General features: G+C 39.3%; 1 protein-coding gene and 5 non-coding genes across 11 annotated transcripts in view; 2 read left to right on the top strand and 4 right to left on the bottom strand.

Annotated features, from left to right (window-relative positions):
* The window catches only part of plekhg2 (pleckstrin homology domain containing, family G (with RhoGef domain) member 2), a 240,143-nt gene that overhangs the window by 57,157 nt on the left and 170,130 nt on the right, over positions 1-12,856 (top strand). The window lies entirely within an intron of this gene.
* On the top strand, positions 2,744-2,835 carry trnar-ucu. Its single transcript is given in 2 exon segments — positions 2,744-2,780; positions 2,800-2,835. It is a non-coding gene; the product is annotated as a tRNA-Arg (tRNA).
* Positions 6,808-6,899, bottom strand: trnar-ucu. The gene is given in 2 exon segments: positions 6,808-6,843; positions 6,863-6,899. It is a non-coding gene; the product is annotated as a tRNA-Arg (tRNA).
* On the bottom strand, positions 7,968-8,059 carry trnar-ucu. Its single transcript is given in 2 exon segments — positions 7,968-8,003; positions 8,023-8,059. It is a non-coding gene; the product is annotated as a tRNA-Arg (tRNA).
* trnar-ucu lies at positions 9,392-9,483 on the bottom strand. The gene is given in 2 exon segments: positions 9,392-9,427; positions 9,447-9,483. It is a non-coding gene; the product is annotated as a tRNA-Arg (tRNA).
* Positions 12,400-12,491, bottom strand: trnar-ucu. Its single transcript is given in 2 exon segments — positions 12,400-12,435; positions 12,455-12,491. It is a non-coding gene; the product is annotated as a tRNA-Arg (tRNA).

Here is a 12,856-nt window from a genome sequence, read left to right as displayed (position 1 = left end):
AAACCCAAATTTCTGATATAGAAACATTTAGAAAATGGGTCAGACACAGAGGACAACAGCAGCGTAAATCACGTAATACAAATATTTCTACCTTATTCCAAAAGACTCACATCTTTTAGTCTCCCAGAGGCTCTGTGTTGCAATGGACAGTCCATTGGACTTCCAGTCAATCTCTCTAAACAAGTGATTTATAGGTTGTGGGTTTGAGTCCCACCAGGGTTGAGATTTAGATGTCAAAGTTAACCATGAAAAGCTGAATGATTGCTAGCTTTTGTCGCTTTTTTCACATTTTTTCCCTACGTTTTTCAACTTTCTATAATATTTTTTTCTTTATGTCACTTTTCATCACATTATTGAAGACTATCCTGACGTTTTTGTCACTTTTTTCTTCTTTTTATATATGATCTCATCTAGTTTTTCCAATGTTTCAGACACAGATATGGTGATAATAACCCAAAATTATGTGAAAAAGAGACACAAAATGACCACAAAGAGACACAAAAGTACTACATTCTAATGTTTTGACATTTTTTCCCTACTTTTTTCAACGTTCTATTATAAATTTTCCTTTTTGTCACTTTTACTGACGTTATTGAAGATTATCCTGATGTTTTTGTAATTTTTTTCCAAGTTTTTTTGTCACTTTCTGATGCTTTTGTCACTTTTTTCTGTGCTTTTTTTTGACATTTATTCCCTACGTTTTTCAACGTTCTATTATCAGTTTTTCTTCAAATGCTTTAAAATTGACTAAAACGCCCACATTCAATAAAAGTAGTGAACTGATCATTTATTTAACCTGTGAGGAGCGTTGCAGGGAACCAGCCACGTTACTTTGTTTTAAAATTTGGTTGAAAGAAACCCAAATTTCTGATATAGAAACATTTTGAAAATGAGTCAGACACAGAGGACAACAAGAGGGTCAAACACATTAACAAAAATCTTTCTACCTCATTTCAGTTTACAAAAGACTCACATTTTTTTATCACAACTCCCCAGAGGCTCTGTGGCGCAATGGACGGCGCATTAGACTTCTAGTCAATCTCTGAAGAAGTGATTCAAAGGTTGTGGGTTCGAGTCCCACCAGAGTCGAGCTTTCTGACGTTGCAGTTAAAGACAAAAGGCCGAGGGGTTGTTGTCAGATGGATCTAGCTGTGATCAGCTTCATTTGCAAGCTGTTTATTGTCTGTAGCACTTTTTAGGAAAGTTACAACCCGTTCTCACTCTGAACTCGTGAAATACGGACGTTTGGATAATGGCTGTCAGCATGAGAAACAACGCAAAGAGCGCCCTTCAGCGTCTTTGTAGAACGCGAAGGTTGAAACTGCGTCAAAAGTAACGTTAGCAACTCTTTCTCTATCTCTTCTGGGGGAATTTATGCGTCTCAAAATTGGCAAATCTGCCAAAATCTGCTTTGAGTGTTGTGTAACACAAGCATGATGCTCAATAAATATTCAAAATGTCACAAAGGGTCGTATCAGGAAGTGATTTTACGCTAACATTTCCCTAATAACATGTTCTTTCGCATCTTAAATCAATCATTTGTACATAAAAATAATGTAAAAGAATATTGAAATTTTAGAAAGAAAGAAAGTGAGTGTGTGTGTGTGTGTGTGTGTGTGACATGTTCACATCATCACCGTATGTAGGCCAGTACACTGTGTGTGGTCTCACTATGTGTGTGTGTATCTTTGTATACACACAAAACACTGTACTTCTCTTTCTCTTTCATGCACACACACACAATAGCTCCACTCTGTCCTGCTGTTTCCATTGTGCTCATGGCGTCGGCCAGCTCCTCACACACACACACACACACACACACAACACACACACACAGTTATGTTCACCACGAGTCAGCACTGACCACACACTCAGTGACACGAGTTCACATTAAACAAACTTTACAAAATAAAACAAATTTCAAAATAAAACACCCAGGTTTATGGCGATTTTGGTGGTGTCTAGAGCGGAGAGAGAGACCAACGGCCGGCAGACAGAGAGACACACACACACACACACACACACACACACACACACACACACACACACACACACACACACACACAGTGTATCTCACTGTCTTTGTGGGGACCCGTCATTGACATAATGCATTCCCTAGCCCTTTACCCTAACCTTAACCATCACAACTAAATGCCTAACCTTAACCCTTACCCTAACCTTAACCATCACAACTAAATGCCTAACCTTAACCCTTACCCTAACCTTATCCATCACAACTAAATGCCTAACCTTAACCCTTACCCTCACCTTAACCATATCCCTAATCCTAAAACCAAGTCTTAACCCTCAAACAGACCTTTAAACTTGTGGGGTCCAGCATTTTGGCCCCACAAAGCTGTCGGGACCCCACAAGTATACTGGACTCCGGGCTTTTGGACCCCACGAATGCAGTTAAACAAGAACACACACACACACACACACACACACACTCTCTCCCGAAAGGAGAAGGATTGCATCTGGGCACGAATCTACAAGTCACTGCTATTCGCTTCCGCGTGCAGTGTGTGTTTCTGCTGTAACTGTGAAATATAACGTCTACTTCTGCTACATTGGGGGGTTAAAGAACACAACAGGACGTCACACAAATGGGCCTCATTTTTCACTTTAATGATTTTTTTTTTTACTGTAATCTGATTTAGTCACGCTGCTTTGTCATCATTAGGTTCCCAGACAGATTTATTAAAACACCGGTCTCTTCGGAGGGGTTGTCCTGGGAACATGTGGCTCTGTGGCGCAATGGACAGCGCATTGGACTTCTAGCTGAACACTGGAGGAGTTATTCAAAGGTTGTGGGTTCGAGTCCCACCAGAGTCGACTTTACGGTCCTCATGAAAGCTGCACAAACCGAAGCTGTGGTTAGTGCAGCAGTGCTGCAACGTTTAGGTGCATCCCCCCCCCCCTGAGCCGAATGAATGTAACTGAAAGACTTTCCTCAGATTTAATGACTGCAGTTTGACTTCTTCAGCTTTGAGTTTTGTCTTTAAAGACCCCATATTATGCTTATAATTTTCAAGTTCGTAATTGCATTTTGAGGTTATATCAGAATAGGTTTACATGGTTTAATTTTCAAAAAACACCATATTTTTGTCGTACTGCACATTGCTGCAGCTCCTCTTTTCACCCTGTGTGTTGAGCTCTCTGTTTTAGCTACAGAGTGAGGCATCTCACTTCTGTTACATCTTTGTTGTCAGTCGCACATGCTCAGTAGCTAGGTAAGGACTACATGAGCTAGCTAGCTGTTTCTCCAACTTCAGTCAGTACAAGGCAGGATTAGCCGGCCACTGCGTCGAGGACTAAGCTTCTTTATATGGGCGCGCTCTACCAGGTGAGCTACCCAGGCGCCCAACAACATATTTTTACAGTTTAATACCAACAAGAAAAGACCCAATATTCCCACGGTCAGACACCAATCAAACTGTGACTTTAGACTGATTTGGACACGCCCTAAACGCACCTGCGCCAGGCGCTTCAGCGCAGAAAAATTGACAAAAACATCGACAATAACATCGGAAAATTTGTGACGAAAAAAAATTGAAAAAAAAAGTGACCAAAAAGTCGAAAAAAATGTGACAAAAACATTGGGAGAAAAACATCGAAAAAGTGACGACATTTTTTGAAAAAAAAATGACAAAAATGTCACCAAGAAAAAGTTGTAATTGGAAATTTTGACCCAGAAAAAAGAAAATAATAGAAAAGTTGCATGGTAGATGGGAAGACAACGAAGCATACTTTTGCAATTACTTTGCTAGAAATCAACATATTTTTACAGTTTAATACCAACAAGAAAAGACACAATATTCCCACCGTCTGTGACTTTACACTGACAAAGAAAACACAAAATAAATCCTTTCTGCTGAAAGCCTAATAGTTAGTTTCTCTTTTCTAAGAGCTGTTTGTTTAGCAGCTGTGAGCGGCGTCTACGTGTCCTTTGTGCATTGCTGCAATGGCGTCCATCGACAGCCGACTCCACAATGGGTCGTATTCAGTCATCGCGCTGACTGTTCTCATTGTACTTCGCTTTGTTTTTCCGACACCAACCATACTTCACGCTCTAAAATCTGCTCTGAGTGCGTGTCCTGTGTATGTGAGACACGTCAACAAAGTGCCGACTAACTCTAAATGACCACAAACAGAACAGAAGAAAAGTCCTGATGTAGCAAAATTCATGCTGCAAACAACTTGTTCAAATTATATTTTCCAGAAAAACACATCGTCTCATAATCAGGCCCATGTGGTAAATTGACAAAAATGGACAAAAGGCAAAAAAACATTAGCTGGGTCTAGCTTCTTCTTATCCCTAGACTCCTTTTTCTATTTCTTAAAGGTGCCCTGTCACACGTATTTCATGACTTTGTGGTGATGTCTGAAGTTCTACCATGGTTACTCTGTAACCTTGGTTACCTTGTTTCAAGCCATTCTAGCGTGGTACAGAAAGCCTGCAGGGAGACTCGGCTCGATTTGTGCCAGTTCTCATTAATATTCAATGAGCTAAGCTGTTTGAATCTGATTGGCTAACAGCTAGCCAATGAGAGCCTGGCTGTCAGAATCCTTTACCCCAGCCCAACTGGGGGAGCTCATGAATAGTAATGAGCTCAGGCAGTATGATGTCAGACTGACCAGCTGTTGTGATTGGTCTGATTTCTGTCCAGTAACTAGAGCTGACAGAGGAGGTAGCAGTTCATTTTCACATTCACAAAATAACACAGACACATATGGACCTGACATATTAAAAAATATACAAGTAAAAACGGTTTTGTATGGCAGGGCACCTTTAAGTTTGTTGTTGATTTGCTCAACAGTCCTGCTGAACACTGCACATTTCCTTCTCCTAAACAATATGTGACAAAAAACATGAGGCCCGAGAGCCCAAACCCAGCACGCTTATCAAATTAGTCTCGCAATATATTTTGGCACACATAGTTTTGGTTGCTTTTCCACAAAGTTTTTTATGACGTTTTTGTGGCTTTATTCGACAATTTGTTGCTTTTTTCGAAGTTTATGTTGTTTTTTTTCAACGTATTTGTTACTTTTTCATTGTTTTTGTTTATTATTTCTGAGTATTTGTTGCCTTTTCGACGTTTCCGATGCTTTCTTTAATGCTTTTACCATTTTCCCCTACATTATTCGCTATTTTTGACAATTTTGTCGCTATTTTTAGACAAAATTGTCACTTTTTACAGCATTTTTTGGGCACTTTTTTCAACGTTTTTGTCGCTTTCTCCCATGACGGCTAAGGAACCTTTTTGCCGACTTTTGGGTGGGCTTTATGACAAAAGAAGTAAGAATTATATTTTATTTTATTTTTTCATACCTAAGGACTTTTTGCCGACTTTTTGGGGGGCTTCATGAGGCCTAAACAGTAAGTAAGAGAAGCTATGTGAGACATGCAATAATACAGTCAACATATTTGACTTTTTCTCTTAAATAAAAGCAGTAAACTATACATTACTGGCCCTTAGAGAACTTGAGTTTGACATTTTAAACATTAAAACCCTTTAAATCACAAAACTCAACCCAACCACCTCTAAGTTTAACAGGAAGATGTTATTTAAGTGAATATTATTTATTTTTTTTAAACGGTTGTGTGTGGCAGGGCACCTTTAAGTTTGTTGTTGAGTTGCTCAACGGTCCTGCTGTACCCCAGCGCAGCCATATATCCTGTAAATAAAATAATAAATGAATAAAATGTACGTTTTATGTAAGAAATATCCTTCAAAACAACAGACGCACAAATGGCGCACGTCATTAGAGCGAAGGCTATATATATAAGTGCAGCCCTTTATCCTGCTGTGTTGTGTCCTATTCTGTCCTATTGTCCTGTGTTGCATTGTGGGAAGCCTCTCGGTGGACAGTTGAGCCGTCGATGCGAGACCCTTAAATCGTATCAACTGGAAAAAAAAAAAAAAAAAAAAATGTGGGTTAAGTTGTGTGTGGGAATTCCCTCTATGTATTTGTGTGTGAGTGAGTGTGTGTGTGTGTGTGTGTGTGAGTGTGTGTGTGTGTGTGTGTGTGTGTGTGTGCGTCACAAATTAGTGGAAAGAAACCAAATGATAGAGACAACGTGTTTTATGGAGAGACTGGAATGAGAGAGCGAGCAGTGATTCATGACGGGAATGTACAGAGAGGCTGCACAACGTGTCCAACACACACACACACACACACACACACACACACACACACACACACACACACACAGAACATTAGAGCATTGTTTCTATCATGGATGTCCCGATCGGTTATTTTTTGCCACTTTTTCTTAAGTTTTTGTCGCTTCTTTCTCTGATTTTACCTAATTTTTGAGTTTGTTTGACAATACTTTGAGCGTCAACAAGAAGTGACATCACCCAACATCGCTGAGGAGCACCTTTAAGAGAGACAGACCTTCTTTGTTTTTTTACTTGTTGCAAGCTATACGAGACTGAACAGATACCGGTGAGTGTCCGCGCCATGTCGGTTTGAAAGTGCGGGCATCCAGGCAGTCTGGCGGTGCGTTTGAGGCCCCGGGCGCGTGTGATTCAAGGCAGCGATGGCTACAAGCTGATGCATACGGGCGGAGTAAGGTAAACGGGGTAACTAGCCAATCCCAGATCAGTTTAAAAAATGCCAATACTGTGATCGGGACATCCTTAGTTTCTATAGGACCCAACAATTAATCTGAAAACCATTCGGGTCTTGACATTTTGGTGAATGTCCCTTTCCACAGACTCACATCCTGGAGGTAAATGCATTACTTTGGAACAACAGAAAACCTACTTTGCCGGTTCAGTTCCTGCAGTATCTAAAGGTCGACTCTGGTGGGACTCGAACCCACAACCTTTGAATCACTTCTTCAGAGATTAACTAGAAGTCCAATGCGCTATCCATTGCGCCACAGAGCCTCTGGGAGAAATGGGAAACCCCACAACACATGAACTCAACACTAACCTTTCCATGAAATCACACTGCTGCATGTTGAACTACAGAATGACTCATTTACATATTACTGGAACTACAAACTGCATGTTTCCTTCTTCTAAACCATATGTGACAAACATATAAGGCCCGAGAGCCAAACCCAGCTCGCTTATCAAATTAGGTTCACAATACATTTTGGCCCACCTAGTTTCGGGAAGTTTGTAATGACGTTTTTGGTGCTTTTCCGACATATTTGGTGCTATTTTTCGACGTAGTTGGTGCTATTTCGATGTATTTGGTGCTTTTCCAATGTATTTGGTGCTTTTTTGACGTATTTGGTGCTTTTTTTGACGTATTTGGTGCTTTTTTTGACGTATTTGGTGCTTTTTTTCGACGTATTTGGTGTTTTTTTTTACGTATTTGGTGCTTTTTTCAACGTATTTGGTGCTTTTTTGACGTATTTGGGGCTTTTTACGTATTTGGTGCTTTTTTTGACGTATTTGGTGCTTTTTTTGACGTATTTGGTGCTTTTTTTCGACGTATTTGGTGTTTTTTTTTGACATATTTGGTGCTTTTTTTACGTATTTGGTGCTTTTTTTCGATGTAGTTGGTGCTTTTTTTTCGATGTATTTGGTGCTATTTTGATGTATTTGTCCCTTTCTCCTATGACGGCTAAGGAACTTTTTTTGCCGACTTTTTGGGGGGCTTCATGAGGCCTAAACAGTAAGTAAGAGAAGCTATGTGAGACATGCAATACTACAGTCAACATATTTGACTTTTTCTCTTAAATAAAAGCAGTAAACTATACATGTCTGGCTCTTAGAGAAGTTGAGTTTGACGTTTTAAATATTAAAATGCTTTAAATCACAACGCCACGTGAAAACCACTTTGCTCTTGACATTTTGGTGAATGTCCCTTTCCACAGAGTGACAAACGTGCGACTCAGACTCACAACCTGGAAGTAAACGCATTACTTTGGAACAAAGGGATCTATTTCTTACAAAGGGATCCAATCCTACTTTGCCGGTTCAGTTCCTGCAGTATCTAAGGGTCGACTCTGGTGGGACTCGAACCCACAACCTTTGAATCACTTCTTCAGAGATTAACTAGAAGTCCAATGCGCTATCCATTGCACCACAGAGCCTCTGGGAGAAATGGGAAACCCCACAACACATGAACTCAACACTAACCTTTCCATGAAATCACACTGCTGCATGTTGAACTACAGAATGACCCATTTACATATTACTGGAACTACAAACTGCATGTTTCCTTCTTCTAAACCATATGTGACAAACATATAAGGCCCGAGAGCCAAACCCAGCTCGCTTATCAAATTAGGTTCACAATACATTTTGGCCCACCTAGTTTTGGGAAGTTTGTAATGACGTTTTTGGTGCTTTTCCGACATATTTGGTGCTATTTTTCGACGTAGTTGGTGCTTTCGATGTATTTGGTGCTTTTTTTGACGTATTTGGTGCTTTTTTTCGATGTATTTGGTGCTTTTCTGATGTATTTGGTGCTTTTCTGATGTATTTGGTGCTTTTTTTGACGTATTTGTTGCTTTTTTTCGATGTATTTGGTGCTTTTCTCAACATATTTGGTGCTATTTCGATGTATTTGGTGCTTTTCCAATGTATTTGGTGCTTTTTTGACGTATTTGGTGCTTTTTTTGACGTATTTGGTGCTTTTTTTTGACGTATTTGGTGCTTTTCTGATGTATTTGGTGCTTTTTTTGACGTATTTGGTGCTTGTTTTGACGTATTTGGTGCTTTTGGCCAGTATTTGGGTGTTTTTTCAGTATTTGGTCTTTTCAACGTATTTGGTGCTTTTTTGACGTATTTGGGGCTTTTTTTGACGTATTTGGTGCTTTTTTCGACGTATTTGGTGCTTTTTTTGACGTATTTGGTGCTTTTTTTGACGTATTTGGTGCTTTTTTTCGACGTATTTGGTGTTTTTTTTTACATATTTGGTGTTTTTTTTACGTATTTGGTGCTTTTTCTACGTATTTGGTGCTTTTTTTCGATGTAGTTGGTTCTTTTTTTTCAATGTATTTGGTGCTATTTTGATGAATTTGTCCCTTTCTCCTATGACGGCTAAGGAACTTTTTTTGCCGACTTTTTGGGGGGCTTCATGAGGCCTAAACAGTAAGTAAGAGAAGCTATGTGAGACATGCAATAATACAGTCAACATATTTGACTTTTTCTCTTAAATAAAAGCAGTAAACTATACATGTCTGGCTCTTAGAGAAGTTGAGTTTGACGTTTTAAATATTAAAATGTTTTAAATCACAACGCCACGTGAAAACCATTTGGCTCTTGACATTTTGGTGAATGTCCCTTTCCACAGAGTGACAAACGTGCGACTCAGACTCACAACCTGGAAGTAAACACATTACTTTGGAACAAAGGGATCCATTTCTTACAAAGGGATCCAATCGTACTTTGCCGGTTCAGTTCCTGCAGTATCTAAAGGTCGACTCTGGTGGGACTCGAACCCACAACCTTTGAATCACTTCTTCAGAGCTTAACTAGAAGTCCAATGCGCTATCCATTGCGCCACAGAGCCTCTGGGAGAAATGGGAAACCCCACAACACATGAACGCAACACTAACCTTTCCATGAAATCACACTGCTGCATGTTGAACTACAGAATGACCCATTTACATATTACTGGAACTACAAACTGCATGTTTCCTTCTTCCTAAACCATATGTGACAAACATATAAGGCCGAGAGCCAAACCCAGCTCGCTTATCAAATTAGGTTCACAATACATTTTGGCCCACCTAGTTTCGGGAAAGGTTTTTGATGTATTTGGTGCTTTTCGCGCTATTTGTTGTTTTTTCGCTGACTATTTGATGTTGCTTTTTGTGAGTATTTGGTGCTTTTTTTCTACGTATTTGGTGCTTTTTTTCTACGTATTTGGTGCTTTTTTTCTACGTATTTGGTGCTTTTTTTCGACGTATTTGGTGCTTTTTTTCGATGTATTTGTTGCTATTTTGATGTATTTGCCTTTCTCCTATGACAGCTAAGGAAAAAAAGTATTTGGCCCACCTAGTTTCGGGAAGTTTGTAATGAAGTTTTTGGTGCTTTTCCGACATATTTGGTGCTATTTTTCGACGTAGTTGATGCTATTTCGATGTATTTGGTGCTTTTCCAATGTATTTGGTGCTTTTTTGATGTATTTGGTGCTTTTTTTGACGTATTTGGTGCTTTTTTTGACGTATTCGGTGCTTTTCTGATGTATTTGGTGTTTTTTTGGACGTATTTGGTGTTTTTTTGGACGTATTTGGTGCTTTTTTCAACGTATTTGGTGCTTTTTTTGACGTATTTGGGGCTTTTTTACGTATTTGGTGCTTTTTCGACGATATTTTGGTCTTTTTGACGTATTTGGTTGCTTTTGACGGTATTTGGTGCTTTTTCGACGTTTTGGTGGTTTTTTTTACGTATTTGGTGCTTTTTTCAACGTATTTGGTGCTTTTTTTGACGTATTTGGGGCTTTTTTTTACGTATTTGGTGCTTTTTTTGACGTATTTGGTGCTTTTTTTGACGTATTTGGTGCTTTTTTTCGACGTATTTGGTGTTTTTTTTTGACATATTTGGTGCTTTTTTTACGTATTTGGTGCTTTTTTTCGATGTAGTTGGTGCTTTTTTTTCGATGTATTTGTTGCTATTTTGATGTATTTGTCCCTTTCTCCTATGACGGCTAAGGAACTTTTTTTGCCGACTTTTTGGGGGGCTTCATGAGGCCTAAACAGTAAGTAAGAGAAGCTATGTGAGACATGCAATAATACAGTCAACATATTTGACTTTTTCTCTTAAATAAAAGCAGTAAACTATACATGTCTGGCTCTTAGAGAACTTGAGTTTGACGTTTTAAATATTAAAATGCTTTAAATCACAACGCCACCTGAAAACCACTTTGCTCTTGACATTTTGGTGAATGTCCCTTTCCACAGAGTGACAAACGTGCGACTCAGACTCACAACCTGGAAGTAAACGCATTACTTTGGAACAAAGGGATCTATTTCTTACAAAGGGATCCAATCCTACTTTCCGGTTCAGTTCCTGCGAGTATCTAAGGGTCGACTCTGGTGGGACTCCAACCCACAACCTTTGAATCACTTCTTCAGAGATTAACTAGAAGTCCAATGCGCTATCCATTCGACCACAGAGCCAATGGGAGAAATAGGAAACCCCACAACACATGAACTCAACACTAACCTTTCCATGAAATCACACTGCTGCATGTTGAACTACAGAATGACCAATTTACATATTACTGGAACTACAAACTGCATGTTTCCCTCTTCTAAACCATATGTGACAAACATATAAGCCCGAGAGCCAAACCCAGCTCGCTTATCAAATTAGGTTCACAATACATTTTGGCCCACCTAGTTTTGGGAAGTTTGTAATGACGTTTTGGTGCCTTTTCCGACATATTTGGTGCTATTTTTCGGCGTAGTTGGTGCTATTCGATGTATTTGGTGCTTTTGACCGTATTTGTTGCTTTTTTCGATGTATTTGGTGCTTTTCTGATGTATTTGGTGCTTTTCTGATGTATTTGGTGCTTTTTGGCCATTATTTGTTGCTTTTTCGATGTATTTGGTGCTTTCTCAACATATGTGCTATTTCGATGTATTTGGTGCTTTTCAATGTATTTGGTGCTTTTTGACGGTATTTGGTGCTTTTTGGCGTATTTGGTGCTTTTTTGACGTATTTGGTCTTTTCTGATGTATTTGGTGCTTTTTGACGGTATTTGGTGCTTGTTTTGACGGTATTTGGTGCTTTTCGACATATTTGGTGTTTTTACGTATTTGCGGTGCTTTTTCAACGTATTTGGTGCTTTTTGACGGTATTTGGGGCTTTTTGACGTATTTCGGTGCTTTTCGGCATTTGGTGCTTTTTTGACGGTATTTGGTGCTTTTTGACGGTATTTGGTGCTTTTTCGACGGTATTTGGTGTTTTTTGACATATTTGGGTGTTTTTTAAGTATTTGGTGCTTTTTCCGTATTTGGTGCTTTTTCGATGTAGTTGGTGCTTTTTTTTCAATGTATTTGGTGCTATTTTGATGAATTTGTCCCTTTCTCCTATGACGGCTAAGGAACTTTTTTTGCCGACTTTTTGGGGGGCTTCATGAGGCCTAAACAGTAAGTAAGAGAAGCTATGTGAGACATGCAATAATACAGTCAACATATTTGACTTTTTCTCTTAAATAAAAGCAGTAAACTATACATGTCTGGCTCTTAGAGAAGTTGAGTTTGACGTTTTAAATATTAAAATGTTTTAAATCACAACGCCACGTGAAAACCATTTGGCTCTTGACATTTTGGTGAATGTCCCTTTCCACAGAGTGACAAACGTGCGACTCAGACTCACAACCTGGAAGTAAACACATTACTTTGGAACAAAGGGATCCATTTCTTACAAAGGGATCCAATCGTACTTTGCCGGTTCAGTTCCTGCAGTATCTAAAGGTCGACTCTGGTGGGACTCGAACCCACAACCTTTGAATCACTTCTTCAGAGCTTAACTAGAAGTCCAATGCGCTATCCATTGCGCCACAGAGCCTCTGGGAGAAATGGGAAACCCCACAACACATGAACGCAACACTAACCTTTCCATGAAATGACACTGCTGCATGTTGAACTACAGAATGACCCATTTACATATTACTGGAACTACAAACTGCATGTTTCCTTCTTCTAAACCATATGTGACAAACATATAAGGCCCGAGAGCCAAACCCAGCTCGCTTATCAAATTAGGTTCACAATACATTTTGGCCCACCTAGTTTCGGGAAGTTTGTAATGAAGTTTTTGGTGCTTTTCCAACATATTTGGTGCTATTTTTCGACGTAGTTGATGCTATTTTGATGTATTTGGTGCTTTTCCAATGTATTTGGTGCTTTTTTTGACGTATTTGGTGCTTTTTT

The sequence above is a fragment of the Perca fluviatilis genome, chromosome 2 (assembly GCF_010015445.1).
Source record: "Perca fluviatilis chromosome 2, GENO_Pfluv_1.0, whole genome shotgun sequence".
Lineage (NCBI taxonomy): Eukaryota > Metazoa > Chordata > Actinopteri > Perciformes > Percidae > Perca > Perca fluviatilis.
Note: the sequence above shows the minus strand (reverse complement) of the source record. Positions and strands in the feature narration are given on the sequence as shown.